This window comes from Hypanus sabinus, chromosome 1 (genome assembly GCF_030144855.1).
Source record: "Hypanus sabinus isolate sHypSab1 chromosome 1, sHypSab1.hap1, whole genome shotgun sequence".
NCBI classification, from domain to species: Eukaryota; Metazoa; Chordata; class Chondrichthyes; order Myliobatiformes; family Dasyatidae; genus Hypanus; species Hypanus sabinus.
In genome coordinates this window covers 214,347,540-214,365,750 of record NC_082706.1, presented here as the reverse complement: position 1 = coordinate 214,365,750, position 18,211 = coordinate 214,347,540, and the positions used below count along the sequence as shown (strand labels likewise).

The window sequence follows — 18,211 nt, the reverse complement described above, 5'->3', positions numbered from 1 at the left end:
ATTAAAAAAAACAATCAGTTAATGATTACTTGAAGAGTATTGTAGGTTTTTTTTGCTCAGCAGTCTGGCCTGAAATACAATTGACAGCAAAGAGCAAAACTAATACTGGTAACTGAAAATCAAAAGAAAAACTTACTTGTTTTTTCAATTACACAATCTGGAAGATGGCATCAGTGGAGCTTTTACAAGTAGGCGAGGTTCTTACAGCAAGAATCACAAGGAAACTAAGCAATAAACTCTTCTCTGGCCAGGTACAGGTATTGATAACTGATGTTTTGATGACAAACTCTGCCACCTTCTTCAGGGGTGAAGCTTGAGCATGTCTAGTCCAGTGATACTTATACCCATAAGACCATAAGATATAGGAGCAAAATAGGCCATTCAGCCCATCGGGTCTGATCTGCCATTCAATGCTTAGCCAGGTAGCAAGTTGGATAATCTATCCCTGGGGTGTGGGGGGGGGGGGGGGGGCGGTGGTACCTTCCTTGTGTATCTTAGGGAGCCTGTAAAGTCTAGCTGGTATCAGCATCTGAGGCAGAAGTGTCTTGAATGTCTCTGGAAGTCCATATTTCTTCAGTAAATCATATTTCTACTTTCATGAACTGTGCAAAAACCTTTGGGCCTGGAGACTCTCCCTGAGGAAATAAGATGCTTATGCACAATATTCCTACAGAATGGTTACAAGGTGAAGGACCTTAAGAGGACTGACAAGAAAACCAAGAAACCTAACAACGAGGAGGAACCTGTCACTACCACCTGTCTTCCTTATATTTCCATGGATTCTAGAAGGACTGCCAGGATCCTAACAAAATACCAGATAAAATACCATCCACAAACCCGTAAAGAAGCTCAAGTCACAATTTACCCAGGTCAAAGATGACCTGGGACTCTGGTCAGCTGGCATTGATAGGATTCCCTGTGAATGCAGAGCAGCATGTATTGGCCAGATGTGGTACACAATAGAAATGTGCATCAAAGAGCACAGGAAGTGTCTCCATTTGTGTTACCTGGAGAAACTGGCAGTAGCAGAACATTGCATTTGCAATGGCCATACAATTGACTTCAATGGCACAAAACTACTGTGCTGTGCCAATGGCTTTTGGGATTGCCTGGTAAAGGAAGCCACTGAAATAAAACTAAAGGAAAAGAATTTTAACAAAGATGAAGGTCTTGCTCTAAGAGCTGGAATTAGACTGTAAACAAAGTGGGAGAGTGGAAACCTTATTGGATGGGGACTAACCTATCAGGAGGAATGGAATACATAAATACCTCCAGACTAGACATCCCCAGGCATCATCCCTGAAGATGATGGCAGAGTTTGTCATCAAAACAACAGTTGTAATAATACCTGCACCTGTCTTGAAGACAGAGAAGAGCTTATTCATCATTTTTGCCTGAATAATAAGTTTACCGTCCTGGATACTGTTGGCGGGGACAACCGACCAGGTGTGAGCCACTATGGCAGGACCTCTGGCACTGAGTCTGACCCTGTGGTGCAGAAGAGGAGAGCTGTCGTCATTGGAGACCCTATAGTCAGGGGAGCAGACAGGAAATTTTGTGGACGTGAGAAGGAAACCCACATGGTTTGTTGCTTCCTGGGTGCCAGGGTCCGGGATGTCTCTGACCTGGTGCATGATGTCCTGGTACATGAGGGAAAGCAACCAGAAGTCGTGATACATGTTGGGACCAATGACATAGGCAGGAAGAGGCATGGGGTCCTGAAGTGTGTTTTGGGAACTAGGCAGAAGGCTGAAGAACAGGACCTCAAGGGTGGTGTTCTCAGGATTGCTGCCAGTGCTATGTGATAGTGATGGTAAGAACTGGAGGAGATGACAGTTGAATGTGTGGCTGAGGAGTTGGTACAGGGGGCAGGGTTTTAGATATTTGGATCATTGGGATCTCTTCTGGGGAAGGTGGGACCTGTACAGACTGGATGGGTTGCACCTGAACTCAAGGGGGAGTAATCTCCTTGCAGGTAGGTTTGCTAGCATAGTTCGGGAGTTTTTAAACTAATTTGCAAGGGGGATGGGACCCGGAGCAATAGAGCAGTGAAAAAACTGCATGGAGTAAAGCCAGATCTAACATATAGAGAGGCTTTGAGGAAAGAGAAGCAGAATAAAGGGTGTAAAGGTAGTAAGGTAAAAGGGCTAAAGTGTGTGTACTTCAATGCAAGAAGCATCAGGAACAAAGGTGATGAACTGACAGCTTGGATACATAAATGGAATTATGATGTAATGGCCATTACAGAGACTTGGCTGGCACCAGGGCAGGAATGGATACTCAATATTCCTGAATTTCAGTGCTTTAAAAGGGATAGAGAGGGGGAAAAAGGGGACGAGGGGTGGCATTACTGGTCAGGGATACTATTACAGCTGCAGAAAGAGTGGGTAATGTAGCAGGATCCTCTTCTGAGTCAGTATGGGTGGAATTCAGGAACAGGAAGGGAGCAGTTACTCTATTGGGGGTATTCTATAGGCCCCCTGGTAGCAGCAGAGATACCAAGGAGCAGATTGGGAGGCAGATTTTGGAAAGGTGCAAAAATAACAGGGTTGTTATCATGGGTGACCTTTAACTTCCCTAATATTGATTGGCACCTGATTAGTTCCAAGGGTCTAGATGGGGCAGCAGAGTCTGTTAAGTGTGTCCAGGACGATTTCCGGTCACAGTATGTTTACAGGCTGACTAAGGGGAAAGCCATACTAGATCTAGTATTAGGTAACTAATCAGGTCAGGTCAAAGATCTTTCAGTGGGTGAGCATCTGGGGGACAGTGATCAACGCTCCCTGGCCTTTAGCATTACCATGGAAAAGGACAGAATCAGAGAGGACAGGAAAATTATTAATTGGGGAAGGGCAAATTAGGAGGCTATAAGGCTAGAACTTGCAGATGTGAATTGGGATGGTGTTTTTGCAGGGAAATGTACTATGGACATGTGGTCGATGTTTAACGATCTCTTGCAGGATGTTAGGGATAAATTTGTCCTGGTGAGGAATATAAAGAATGGTAGGGTGAAGGAACTATGGGTGACAAGTGAGGTGGAAAATCTAGTCAGGTGGAAGAAGGCAGCATACATGAGGTTTAGGAAGCAAGGATCAGATGGGTCTATTGAGGAATACAGGGTAGCAAGAAAGGAGCTTAAGAAGGGGCTGAGAAGAGCAAGAAGGGGGCATGAGAAGGCCTTGGCAAGTAGGGTAAAGGAAAACGCCAAGGCATTCTTCAATTATGTGAAGAACAAAAGGATGACAGGAGTGAAGATAGGACTGATTAGAGATAAGGATGGGAGGATGTGCCTGGAGGCTGTGGAAGTGCACGAGGTCCTCAATGAATACTTCTTTTGGTAATCACCAAGGAGAGGGAACTTCATGACGGTGAGGACAATATAAGCGAGATTGATGTTCTGGAGCATGTTTATATTAAGGGAGAGGCGGTGTTGGAGTTTTTAAAATACATTAGGACGGATAAGTCCCCGGGGCCTGATGGAATATTCCCCAGGCTGCTCCACAAGGTGAGGGAAGAGATTGCTGAGCCTCTGGCTAGGATCTTTATGTCCTCGTTGTCCACAGGAATGATACCGGAGGATTGGAGTGATTCAAATGTTGTCCCCTTGTTCAAAAAAGTTAGTAGGGATAGTCAGTGAGCCTTACGTTTGTGGTGGGAAAGCAGTTGGAACAGATTCGTAGAGATAGGATCAATGGGCATTTAGAGAATCATGGTCTGATCAGGGACAGTCAGCATGGCTTTGTGAAGGGCAGATCGTGTCTAACAAGCCTGATAGAGTTCTGTGAGGAGGTGACCAGGCATCTGGATGAGGGTAGTGCAGTGGATGTGATCTACATGGATTTTTGTAAGGCATTTGTCAAGGTACCACATGGTAGGCTTATTCAGAAAGTCAGAAGGCATGGGATCCAGGGGAGTTTGGCCAGGTGGATTCAGAATTGGCTTGCCTGCAGAAGGCAGAGGGTTGTGGTGGAGGGAGTACATTCAGATTGGAGGGTTGTGACTGGTGGTGTTCCACAAGGATCTGTTCTGGGACTTATACTTTTCATGATTTTTATTAACGACCTAGATGTGGGTTGGCAAGTTTGCAGAGACACAAAGGTTGGTGGTAATGTAGATAGTGTAGAGGATTGTCGAAGATTGCAGAGAGACAGTGATAGGATGCAGAAGTGGGCTGAGCAGTGGCAGATGGAGTTCAACCCGGAGAAGTGTGAGGTGGTACACTTTGGAAGGACAAACTCCAAGGCAGAGTACAAAGTAAATGGCAGGATACTTGGTAGTGCAGAGGAGCAGAGGGATCTGGTGGTATTTGTTCACAGATCCCTGAAAGTTGCCTCACAGGTAGATAGGGTAGTTAAGAAAGCTTATGGGGTGTTAGCTTTAATAAGTCGAGGGATAGAGTTTAAGAGTTGCGATGTAATGATGCAGCTCTATAAAACTCTGGTTAGGCTAAACTTGGAGTACTGTGTCCAGTTCTGGTCGCCTCACTATAGGAAGGATGTGGAAGCATTGGAAAGGGTACAGCGGAGATTTACCAGGATGCTGCCTGGTTTAGAGAGTATGGATTATGATCAGAGATTAAGGGAGCCAGGGCTTTAATCTTTGGAGGAGAGGAGGATGACAGGAAACATGATAGAGGTGTACAAGATATTAAGAGGAATAGACAGAGTGGACAGCTAGTCCTCTTCCCCAGGGCACCACTGCTCAGTACAAGAGGACACGGCTTTTAGGTAAGGGGAGGGAAGTTTAAGGGGGATATTAAAGGAAGATTTTTCACTCAGAGAGTGGTTGGTGCGTGGAATGCACTGCCTGATTCAGTGGTGGAGGCAGATACACTAGTGAAGTTTAGAAGACTACTAGACAGGTATATGGAGGAATTTAAGGTGGCGGGTTATATGGGAGGCAGGGTTTGAGGGTTGGCACAACACTGTGGGCCGAAGGGCCTGTAATGTGCTGTAATATTCTATGTTCTATGAAAGCACTAGAAACTAACCAATGTTCATTATGTCAAGGAAAATAGAAGTACAAGGAAATTAGTACTGTATACATGATTCTCAAAGGTAGTGTTACTTGCCTGCTGATTGTACCAGGGTTAAAGATAATATTGGGTTGCAGAGGAACATGGGATTGAATGAGAGAATCTAATAGTTAGATGCTGTTGAGAGTGCACAATAGTCTAAATTCTTTATTAACAAGCAGAAACAAGAAGTATTCATCTATGGGATACTACCCAAGCTGCCTGAAAAAGGCACAGATTCGGAGTTGATCCACCAACATCTTGCACAGCCGTGACATGACAACCCAAATCAGTGTCCACACAAATGATGAAAAGCCATTTTCACCAGCCTCTGTACCTGAGTGGCCACTTCTAGGAAACTATATACTTGTACCCTGAGGTCTCGGCTCCATAATGCTCTCCCGGGCCCTTCCTCTATTGTGCAAGTCCTACAATCATCAAGGAGTAGGATGTAAATAGGGCTACCTTTTCAATTAGGCCCACAATCAAAATTTAAAAGGCCGAGCTTCGAGGCAGTTTTTGGAGTTGCATTGCAACCAATCACTGAGCAGGATTCACTGAGCAGGATTCACTGAGTACAAATAAAAATAATGCAAGTGCAAGAGAAGCAGCCATTATTTTGAGTGTGCCAGAGTTTAGAGAAGTTTTTGTTTTTACTTGTTCATTCCTCATCTGTTAGGCAATAAGTAGTGTAGTGAGAATGGTTCTGGGACAGTGTTTTCTACTCACTAAGAAATATGAGAATTCTGGGACTCCTCCAGTCTCCTGGATAAACACATCTACACTAGGTGCACCGAGCTTCAGCTCATATGGGAGAATGAGGTGACAGATAGCTACAGGGGGTAGTCACCCTGAGCCTAGAGGACACTGGTAACTGGCCATTTACCTCAATGGGTATACCTCTTCAGATACTGTTGAAGGGGATGATCTACCAGGGTGGGGGGGGGGGGGGGTGGATTGTAGCTACAGTGATGGTGCTGTTCCTCAGAAGAGCAAATGGGTGTAGAGGACTGCAATGTTGATAGGAAATTCCTTATCAGAGGAACAGAGGTGAGGTTCTGTGGCCGTGATAGACACCCAGATGTTATGTTAATAATACAACCATGGCTGACAAGGGAAGTCAAAGCTAATGTAAAAACAAAAGAGAGGGCACACAACAAAGCAAAAATTAATGGAAAGAGGATTGGAAAGCTTTTACAAACCTATGGAGAGCAACTAGAAGAATCATCAGAAGGGAAAAGGTGAAATATGATAGCAAGCTAGCAAACAATATCAAAGTGAATAGTAAAAGCTTTTACAAGTTCTCATTTAAAAGAAATGCAGATAAATTTCTTTAGCCAGAGTGGTGAATTTACAGAATTTATTACCACAGGCAACTGTGGAGGCCAGGTCATTAAGTAGAGCTTGATAGGTTCTTGATTGGACATGGCATCAAAGGTTGCTGGGAAAAGGCTGGGCTGTGGGCCTGAAGAGGGGAAAAAATCATGGCTGACTCATTGAGCCTAATGGCCTATTTCTGATCAAGTCAAGTCAAAGTCACTCTTATTGTCATTTTGACCATTACTGCTATGTACAATACAAAGTATAAATGAGATGTTTTTCAGAACTATGGTGCTGATCCTACGCCTTACGGTCTAAAAGGCAGGCAAAACCAAAAAGGATAAATACAGGACTTAAAGGTGTTATATTTGAATGCACACAGTATACAAAGTAAGATAGATGAAATTGCAAAGGGGATTTGAGGCATGAGAGAGGAGTTGGCCAAAAATGATTGCAAAAGAACACTGGCAGGGAGGTCCCTAAGACATACAAGCAGAATTAGGCCATTCAGCCCATCGTGTCTGCTCCACCATTCCATGATGGCTGATCCTGGATCCCACTCAACCCCATACACCTGCCTTCTTGCCACATCCTATGAAGCCCTGACCGATGGAAACAATCAACTTTTGCCTTAAATATAGCCATGACTTGCTCTCCACTGCAGAACATTCCACAAATTTACTACTCTCTGGCTAAAATAATTACTCCTTACCTCTGTTCTAAAGGATCGCCTCTCAATTTTGAGCTCTGCCCTCTAGTTCTGGATACCCCTGCCATAGGAAACATCCTCTTCATATCCTTCCTATTTAATCCTTTCAACATTCGGTAGGCTTTAATGAGATCACTCCACATTCTTCTAAATTCTAGTGAGTACAGACCCAAAGCTGCCAAATGCCCCTCATATATTAACCTCTTCATTCCTGGATTCATCCTTCTGAACTCCCTCTGGACTCTCTCCAATGACAACACAATCTTCCTGAGATATGAAGCCCAAAACTATTGACAATATTTAAGCATAATTGCTTGGCTGCAGGGAGATCAGACCTGGGAAATGAATGTACAAGGGTATACATGCTATCGTAGGGACAGAAATGTGGGCAGAGGGGGTGGGGTGGCCCTGTTGGTGAGGAATGAGATTCAGTCCTTTGCAAGGGGGACATAGTACCAGGAGAAGTAGAGTCTGTGTGGATAGAACTGAGGAACAGTAAGGGCAAAAAGACCCTAATGGGTGTTGTCTACAGGCCACCAAGCAGTAGCATGGATATTGGGTGCAAGTTGAATAGGGAGTTAACACTGGCATGTGGCAAAGGTAATGTTGCAGTAGTTATGGGGGATTTCAACATGCAGGTGAACTGGGAGAATCAGGTTGGTGCTGGACCCCAGGATAGGGAGTTTGTAGACTGCCTACGGGATGCATTCTTGGAACAGCTTGTACGAGAGCCGACCAGGGACAAGGCTATTCTGGATTTAGTCTTGTGTAATGAACAGGATTTGATAAGCGATCTTGAAGTAAAGGAGCCATTAGGAGGTAGTGACCATAATATGATACGGTGATGAGTAGACTGATAGGACTGAAGGCTAACAAATCCCCAGGTCCAGATGGTCTGCATCCTAGGGTACTAAAGGAGGTGGCCCTGGAAATTACGGATGCATTGGTAATCATTTTCCAATGTTCCTTTGATTCAGGATCAGTTCCTGAGGATTGGAGAATGGCTAATGTTATCCCACTTTTTAAGAAAGGACGGAGGGAGAAAACAGAGATCTATCGTCCTGTCAGCCTATCATCAGTAGTGGGGAAGATGCTAGAGTCCATTATTAAAGATGAAATAGTGGCATATCTAGATAGCAGTGATAGGACTGGGCCGAGCCAGCATGGATTTACCAAGGGCTTGACTAATCTATTGGAGTTTTTTGAGGATGTAACCAGGAAGTTAGACAAGAGAGATCCAGTGGATGTAGTGTACCTCGATTTTCAGAAGGCATTTGATAAGATCCCACATAGGAGATTGGTGGGTAAAATAAGAGCTCATGGCATTGGGGGGAAGATATTGACATGGATAGAAAACTGGTTGGCAGATAGAAAGCAAAGGGTAACAGTGAATGGGTGTTTCTTGGAATGGCAGGTGGTGCCTAGTGGGGTGTCACAGGACTCGGTATTGGGACCACAGCTGTTTACTATTTACATCAACGATTTAGATGAAGGCATTGAGAATAACATCAGCAAGTTTGCTGATGAAACTAAACTGGGTGGCAGTGTGTCATGTGATGAGGATGTTAGGAGAATTCAGGGTGACTTGGATAGGCTGAGTGAGTAGGCAGATACATGGCAGATGATGTTTAATGTGAATAAGTGTGAGGTTATCCACTTTGGGAGTAAGAAGAGGAAGGCAGACTATTATCTGAACGGTGTAGAGTTAGGTAAGGGAGAAATACAAAGAGATCTAGGAGTCCTTGTTCATCAGTTACTGAAGGTGAATGAGCAAGTGCAGCAGGCAGTGAAGAAAGCTAATGGAATGCTGGCCTTTATTACAAAGGGAATTGAGTACAAGAGCAAGGAAATCCTTTTGCATTTGTACAGGGCCCTGGTGAGACCACACCTGGATTATTGTGTACAGTTTTGGTCTCCAGGGTTAAGGAAGGACATCCTGGCTATAGAGGAAGTGCAGCGTAGATTCACGAGGTTAATTCCTGGGATGTCCGGACTGTCTTACGCAGAGAGGTTGGACAGACTGGGTTGTACCCGCTGGAATTAAGGAGATTGAGAGGGGATCTGATTGCAACATATAAGATTATTAAGGGATTGGACAAGATAGAGGCAGGAAATATGTTCCAGATGCTGGGAGAGTCCAATACCAGAGGGCATGGTTTAAGAATAAGTGGTAGGTCATTTAGGACAGAGTTAAGAAAAAACTTCTTCTCCCAGAGAGTTGTGGGGGTCTGGAATGCACTGCCTCGGAAGGCAGTGGAGGCCAATTCTCTGGATGCTTTCAAGAAGGAGCTAGATAGATAGGTACCTTATGGATAGGGGAAATCAAGGGATATGGGGACAAGGCAGGAACTGGGTATTGATAGTAGATGATCAGCCATGATCTCAGAATGGCGGTGCAGGCTCGAAGGGCCGAATGGTCTACTTCTGCACCTATTGTCTATTGTCATAACAAGTGACTTATAAATGCTCAGCATTATCTTCTTGCTTTTATATTCTATTCCCCTTAAAATATATCTCAACATTGCATTTGCCTTCTTTACCACAGACTCAACCTGTAAATTAACCACTTTTCTGGGAGTCTTGCACCAAGACTCTAAAGTCCCTCAGCACCTCTGATGTTTGAACATTCTCCCCATTTAGATAATAGTTTGCACTATTGTTCCTTTTACAAAAATGTATTATCATACATTTCCCAGCACTGTATTCCATTTGCCACTTTTTTGCCCATTCTTCCAATTTGTTTAAGTCCTCTGCAATCGCATTGCTTCCTCAGCATTACCTACCCCTCCAGCTATCTTCATATCATAGAAACATAGAAATCTACAGCCCATTACAGGCCCTTCGGTCCACAAATGTTCTCTCAATCATGTAATCTGCAATAGAAACTACCTAGAATTTCCCTACCACATAGCCCTCTATTTTTCTAAGCTCCATGTACCTATCTAAGACGCTCTTAAAAGACCCTATTATATCTTTTTCTACCACCTTCACTGGCAGTGCATTCCATGCACCCACCACTGTGTGTGAAAAATTTACTTCAGACATACCCCTTCCACCTACTTCCAAACACCGTAAAACTGTGCTCCCTCATGTTAGCCATATCAGCCCTGGGAAAAAGCCTCTGGCTATCCACATGATCAATGCCTCACATCATCTTGTACATCGCTATCAGGTCACCTCTCAACCTCCATCACTCCAAGGAGAAAAGGCCAAGTTCACTCAACCTATTTTCATAAGGTACCTGCAAACTGTGCCACAAAGCCATCAATTCCATTATCTAAATCATTGATAAAACATAGTGAAAAGCAGCCTAATATTGGCAAGGCAAGATGAGGTAACTGTGGCTAACAAGAAAAATCTAAGCAAGTATAAAAGACAAAGAGGGCATATAATAGAGCAAAAGTGAGTGGGAAGTTAGAGGTTTGGTAGGCTTTTGAAAACCAACAGAAGGCAATCAAAAATGTCATTAAGGGAAAGACGAAATACAAAAGCTAGCCAGCCACTAATATTAAAGAGGATACCAAAAGTTTCTTCAGATACATCGTGTAAAAGAGAGGAGAGAATAGAGATCAAACTGCTAAAACGATACTGGAGAGGTAGTAAAATGGCACAGTGAAATGTCAGATGAACTGAATAAGTATTTCACATCAGTCTTGACTGTGTAAGACACCAGCAGTATGGTAGAAGTTCCAGGTGTCAGGGGTCATGAAGTGTGTGGTTACCATTAACAGGGAGAAGTTTCTTGGGAAACTGAAAGGTCCAATGATAGATAAGTCACCTGGACCAGATGGTATACACCCCAGGCTCCTGAATGAGGTGGCCAAAGAGATCGTGAAGGCATTAATAATCTTTCATGAATCACTAGATTCAGACAGACATACTTTATTGATCCCGAGGGAAATTGGGTTTCGTTACAGCCACACCAACCCAGAATAGTGAAGAAATATAGCAATAAAAAACCATAAATAATTAAATAATAATAAGTTAATCATGCCCAGTGGAAATAAGTCCAGGACCAGCCTACTGGCTCAGGGTGTCTGACACTCTGAGAGAGGAGTTGTAAAGTTTGATGGCCACAGGTAGGAATGACTTCCTATGACGCTCAGTGTTACATCTCGGTGGAATGAGTCTCTGGCTGAATGTTACTCCTGTGCCTAACCAGTACATTATGGAGTGGATCTGAGTCATTGTCCAAGATGGCATGCAACTTGGACAGCATCCTCTTTTCAGACACCACCGTCAGAGAATCCAGTTCCACCCCCACAACATCACTGGCCTTACGAATGAGTTTGTTGATTCTGTTGGTGTCTGCTACCCTCAGTCTGCTGCCCCAGCACATAACAGCAAACATGATAGCACTGGCCACCACAGCCTCGTAGAACATCCTCAGCATTGTCCAGCAGATGTTAAAGGAACTCAGTCTCCTCAGAACCACCATTCTGAAATGGTTCTGATGGACCAGAAAATTGCAAATGTCACTCCACTCTTCAGGAAGGGAGAGAGGCAGAAGAAAGGAAATTATAGGCCAGTTACGCTGACTTCAGTGGTTCAAAAGATGCTGGAGTCAATTATTAAGACCATCAGACACAGGAGCAGAATTAGGTCATCTAGCCTATCGAGTCTGCTCTGCCATTCAATCATGGCTGATCTTTTATTTATGTGACAGTGGAAAAGTGTGCATGCAACCAGAGGAGATAGCAGAGGTACTAAATGAGTACTTTGCTTCAGTATTCACTACGGAAAAGGATCTTGCCGATTTTAGGGATGATTTGAGGGACTTTGAGGAATGACTGATGACTTTAGGGATGAAAAGCTTGAGCATGTAGATATTAAGAAAGAGGATGTGCTGGAGCTTTTGGAAAGCATCAAGTTGGATAAGCCAGGACTGGATGAAATGTACTCCAAGCTACTGTGGGAGGTGAGGATGGAGACTACTGAGCCTCTGGCAGTGATCTTTGCATCATCAATGGGTACAGCAGAGGTTCCTGAGGATTGGAGCATTGCAAATATCATTCCTTTATTTAAGAAAAGGAGTAGAGATCGCCCAGGAAATTACAGACCAGTGAGTCTAACTTCAATGGTTGGGAAGTTGATGGAGAAGATCCTGAGATACAGGATTTATGAACATTTGGAGAGGCAAAATATCATCAAGAATAGTCAGCATGGCTTTGTGAAATGCAGGTTGTGCCTTACGGGCCTGACTGAATTTTTTGAGGATGTGACTAACACATTGATGAAGGTACAGCAGAGTTCTGGATGATTGGGACCTCTTCTGGGACAGGTGTGACCTGTACAAAAAGGACGGGTTGCACTTGAATCCCAGGGGAACCAATATCATAGCGGGGAGGTTTGCTAAGGCTAAGGCTACTGGGGAGAGTTTAAACTAGAATTGTTGGGGGGTGAGAACCAAACCGAAGAGACTGGGGAAGAGGAGGTTAGCTCACAAATAGAGAAAGCTTGCAGACAGTACGAGAGGGCGGATAGGCAGGTGATAGAGAAGGGACGCACTAAGACTGAAGGTTTGAGATGTGTCTATTTGAACACATGAAGTGTTGTGAACAAAGCAGATGAGCTTAGCATGTGGATCAGTAATTGGAGTTATGATATGGTGGCCATTAGAGATTTGGATGCTCAGACACAGGAATGGTTACTTCAAGTGCTGGGTTTTAGATGTTTCAGAAAGGACAGGGAGGGTGGCAAAAGAGGTGGGACGTGGCACTGTTGATCAGCGAGTGTCACGGCTGCAGAAAAGATGAACATCATGGAGGGATTGTCTACGGAGTCTTTGTGGGTGGAGGTTCGGAATAGGAAGGGGTCAATAACTTTACTGGGTGTTTTTTTTATAGTAACAGGGATATCAAGGAGCAGACAGGGAAATGGATTCTTGAAAGGTGGAATAATAAGAGTTGTCGTGATGGGAGATTTTAATTTCCCAGATATCGATTGGCATCTCCCTAGAGCAAAGGGTTTAGATGCAAAGAATTTGTTAGGTGTGTTCAGGAAGGTTTCTTGACACAATATGTAGATAAGCCTACAAGAGGAGAGGCTGTACTAGATTTGGTATTGGGAAATGAACCTGGTCAGGTGTCAGATCTCTCAGTGGGAGAGCATTTTGGAGATAGTGATCATAATTCTATCTCCTTTACAATAGCATTGGACAGAGATAGGAACAGACAAGTTAGAAAAGCATTTAATTGGAGTAAGGGGAATTATGAGGCTCTCAGGCAGGAATTTGGAATGGAAGCTTAAATTGGAAACAGATGCTCTCAGGGTAAAGTACAGAAGAAATATGGCAAATGTTCAGAGGATATTTTTTGTGGAGTTCTGCATAGGTACGTTCTAATGAGACAGGGAAGTTATGGTAGGGTACAAGAACCGTGGTGTACAAAGGCTATAATAAATCTAGTCAAGAAGAAAAGAAAAGCTTACAAAAGGTTCAGAAAGCTAGGTAATGTTAGAGATCTAGAAGATTATAAAGCTAACAGGAAGGAGCTTAAGAAGGAAATTAGGACAGCCAGAAGGGGCCATGAGAAGGCCTTGGCGGGTAGGATTAAGGAAAACCCCAAGGCATTCTACAAGTATGTGAAGAGCAAGAGGATAAGATGTGAAAGAATAGGACCTATCAAGTGTGACAGTGGGAAACTGTGTATGGAACTGAAGGAAACAGCTGAGGTACTTAATGAATACTTTACTTCAGTATTCGCTATGGAAAAGGATCTTGGTGACTGTAGTGCTTACTTGCAGCAAACTGAAAAGCTTGAGCATGTAGATATTCAGAAAGAAAATGTGCTAGAGTTTTTGGAAAACATCAAGCTGGTACCCGCTGGTACCCTAACCCCAGAATACTGTGGGAGGCTAGGGAGGAGATTGGTGAGCCTCTGGCAATGATCATTGCATCATCAGTGGGGGCGGGAGAGATTCTGGAGGAACGGAAGGTTGCGGATGTTGTTCCTTTATTGAAGAAAGGGAGTAGATATAGGCCAGGAAATTATAGACCAGTGAGTCTTACCTCAGTGGTTATTAAGTTGATGGAGAAGAATCTGACAGCAGGATTTATGAACATTTGGAGACGTATAATATGATTAGGAATAGTCAGCATGGCTTTGTCAAGGGCAGGTCGTGCATTATGAACCTGATTCAATTTTTTGAGCATGTGACTAAACACATGACAACAGACAATAGGTACAGGAGTACGCCATTCGACCCAGCACCGCCATTCACAGTGATCATGGCTGACCAGACACAGTCAGTACCCCATTCCTGCCTTCTCCCCATATCCCTTGACTCTGCTATCTTTAAGAGCTCTATCTAACTCTTTCTTGAAAGCATCCAGAGAATTGGCCTCCACTGCCTTCTGAGGCAGAGCACTCCGCAGATCCACAACTTCCTGGGTGAAAAAGATTTTCCTCAATTCCGTTCTAAGTAGCCTACCCCTTATACTTAAATTGTGTCCTCTAGTGCTGGACTCCCCCAATATCGGGAACATGTTTCTTGCCTCTAGCGTGTCCAATCCCTTAATAATCTTGTATGTTTCAATCAGATTAAGACCATAAGATTCCCTCTCATCCTTTTAAATTTCAGTGTATACAAGCTCAGTCACTCCAATCTTTTAACATATGACAGTCCCGCCATCCTGGGAATTAACCTCGTGAACCTACGCTGCACTCTCTTAATAGCAAGAATGTCCTTCCTCAAATTTGGAGACCAAAACTGCACACAATACTCCAGGTGTGGTCTCACCAGGGCCCTGTACAACTGCAGAAGGACCTTTTTGCTCCTATACTCAACTCCCCTTGTTATGAAGGCCAACATGCCATTAGCTTTCTTCACTACCTGCTGTACCTGTATGCATACCTTCAGTGACTGATGAACAAGGAACTTGACACTATTCAGATAGTAATCTGCTTTCCTGTTCTTGCCACCAAAGTGGATAATCTCACAGTTATCCACATTAAACTGCATCTGCTATGCATCTACCCACCCACCCAACCTGTCCAAGTCACCCTTCATTCTCATAACATACTCCTCACATTTCACACTGCCACCCAGCTTTGTGTCATCTGCAGATTTGCTAATGTTACTTTTAATCCCTTCATCTAAATCATTAATGTATATTGTAAATAGCTGCAGTCCCAGCACCAAGACGTGCGGTACCTCACTAGTCACTACCTGCCATTCTGAAATGGCCCTATTAATCCCTACTCTGTTTCCTGTCTGCCAACCAATTTTCTATCCATGTCAGTATCCTACCCCAATACCATGTGCTTTATTTTTGCCCACTAATCCCCTATGTGGGAGCTTATCAAAGGCTTTCTGAAAGTCCAGATACACTACATCCACCGGCTCTCCCTTGTCCATTTTCATAGTTACATCCTCAAAAAAATTCCAGATGATTAGTCAAGCATGATTTCCTCTTCATAAATCCATGCTTTCATTCCTGGAATCATAGTTGTGAACTTCCTCTGGACCCTCTCCAATACCAGCACATTTTTCCTAAGTCGAGTAGCCCAAAACTGTTCACAATACTCCAGGTGAGGCCTCACCATTGCCTTATAAAATCTCAGCATCACATTCTTGCTCCAGTATTCTAGACCTCTTGAAATGAACGCTAACATGGCATTTACCTTTCTCACCACCAAATCAACCTGCAAGTTAACCTTCAGGGTGTTCTGCACAAGAATTCCGAAGTCCCTCAGATTACCAGATTTTCTCCCCGTTTAGAAAGTAGTCCGCACATTTATTTCTATTACCAAAGTGCATGACCATGCATTTTCCAGCATCGTAATCTATTTGAAATTTTCTTGCCCACTCTCTTAATCTGCCTAAATCATTCTGCATCCTACCTGTTTCCTCAACACTACCTGCCCTTCAATCTTCATATCATCTGCAAACTTGGCAACAAAGCCATCTATTAGCGCATAAAAAGTAGTGGTCCCACTTGTCACTGTAGCCAACCAGAAAAGGATCATTTTATTCCCACTCACTGCCTGCTACCAATCAGCCAGTGCTCTAACCATGTTAATAATTTTCCAGTAATACCATGGGCTCTTAACTTGTTAAGCAGCATCATGTGTGGCACCTTCTCAAAGGCCTTCTGAAAGTCCAAATATACAACATCCACAGCATCCTTTATCTATCCTACTTATAATCTCCTCAAAGAATTCCAACAGGTTCATCAGGCAAGATTTTCCCTGAAGGAAACCATGCTGACTTTGTACTATCTTGTCCCATGTTACCAAGTACACTATTATCTCATTCTACTGACTCCAACATCTTCCCAACCACTGAGGTCAGACTAACTGGTCTATAATTTCCTTTCTGCTGCCTTCTTCCTTTCTTAAAGAGTGGAGTGACATTTGCAGTTTTCCAGTTCTCTGTGACCATGCCAGATGCCAGAGTCCAATGATTTTTGAATGATCATTTCTAATGCCACCACTATTCCTAATGCTGTATCTTTCAGAACTCTAGGCTGCAGTTCCTTTGCTCAGGGCGACTTATGTACCTTTAGGACTTTCAGCATTTTGAGCACCTTCTCCCCTGTAATACTAACTGCATCCGTCTCGCACTTTGTGGAGACCCGCCTGACGGAAGAGATACCGGAACATACCATTGAGCCTTCCAGGTTCTCCCTATTCTGGGCAGAAAGGTCAGGAAATCTCACTGGGAACAGTAAAGGAGGAGGAGTTTTCAATCGAAGCAAGAGGTTGAGAGTGGAAGATTGAAGGCATCATGGAGAGAAGGTCGTTTTTCTTAACAGCTCAGGGGAAAGAGGCCAGACTGCGCAGGCACGTGACGTAGCGTGCCAAGGTTTAAAAGAAAGACCGCCATATACAGCGACCATCGTTGGAGTGGGACGGATTTGGCTCAATCAGGCTTCGGCAGGAAACAGGCAGAGGTTCCGGTAAGTTTCTGTTTTTCTTCTTTTGTTTGTTCAGACTAGAGAATATGCCAGGCAGGATGTTGGAATGCTCCTCTTGCAGGATGTGGGAAGTCAGAGAGACCAGAGGTCTCCCTGACAACGATACCCGCAAGAAGTGCATCCAGCTGCAGCTCCTAACAGACCGAGTTAGGGAATTGGAGCAGGAGCTGGATGACCTCTGGATCATTCGGGAGACTGAGCAATTTATATATAGTAGCTTCTGGGAGGTAGTTACACCTAGGGAACAGGGCACAGGTAATTTGGTTACCATCAGGCGAGGGAAAGGGAAAGGGCAGGTACCGCAGGGTTCCCATGTGGCCAATCCCCTCCAAAACAGGTATACCGATTTGGATACTGTTGAGGGGGATGGTTTACCTGGGACAAGCTCTGGCACTGAGTCTGGTTCTGCAGTGCAGAAGGGAGGGAGGAAGGAGAAGAGAGCGGTAGTGATAGGGGACTCCATAGTCAGGGGTACAGACAGGAGATTCTGTGGTCGTGACAGAGACTCCGAGATGGTTTGGTGCCTCCCGGGTGCCAGGGTCAGGGATATCTCTGATTGCATGCACAGCATTCTGAGGTGGGAGGGTGATCAGCCAGATGTTGTGGTATACATCGGTACCAATGACATAGGTAGAAAGAGTCAGGAGGTCCTGAAGAGTGAGTACAGAGAGCTTGGTAGGAAGCTGAAAAACAGGACCTTGAGGGTAGTAATCTCCAGACTGCTACCTGTGCCACGTGCTAGTGTGGGTAAGAGTAGGATGCTCTGGCAGATGGACACGTGGCTGAGAAACTGGTGTAGGGGGCAGGGTTTCAGATTTCTAGATCATTGGGACCTCTTCTGGGGCGGGTAGGACCTGTACAAGAGAGACGGGTTACACCTGAACTACAAGGGGACCAATATACTTGCAGGGAGGTTTGCTAGTGCTATTGGGGAGGGTTTAAACTAGATTTGCAGGGGGGGGGGGGTTTAGATAGTGGAACGGGGGTAAAAATAAATGATGTTAGTAGTTCCAGCAAAGTCACAAATAGTAAGGTTGTGTATGGTGGTAATAATCTTCTGAGGTGTGTATATTTCAATGCGAGGAGTATTATGGGAAAGGCAGATGAGCTGAGGGCCTGGATCGACACATGGAATTATGACATCATAGCCATTATTGAAACTTGGCTACAGGAGGGGCAGGACTGGCAGCTCAATGTTCCAGGGTTCCGATGTTTCAGACGTGATAGAGGCAGAGGGATGAAGGGTGGG

General features: G+C 44.3%; 1 protein-coding gene across 2 annotated transcripts in view; it reads right to left on the bottom strand.

The window, feature by feature from the left end:
* kbtbd2 (kelch repeat and BTB (POZ) domain containing 2) overlaps positions 1-18,211 on the bottom strand; it is a 109,059-nt gene that overhangs the window by 4,307 nt on the left and 86,541 nt on the right. The gene's annotated exons all lie outside the window — the stretch shown is intronic.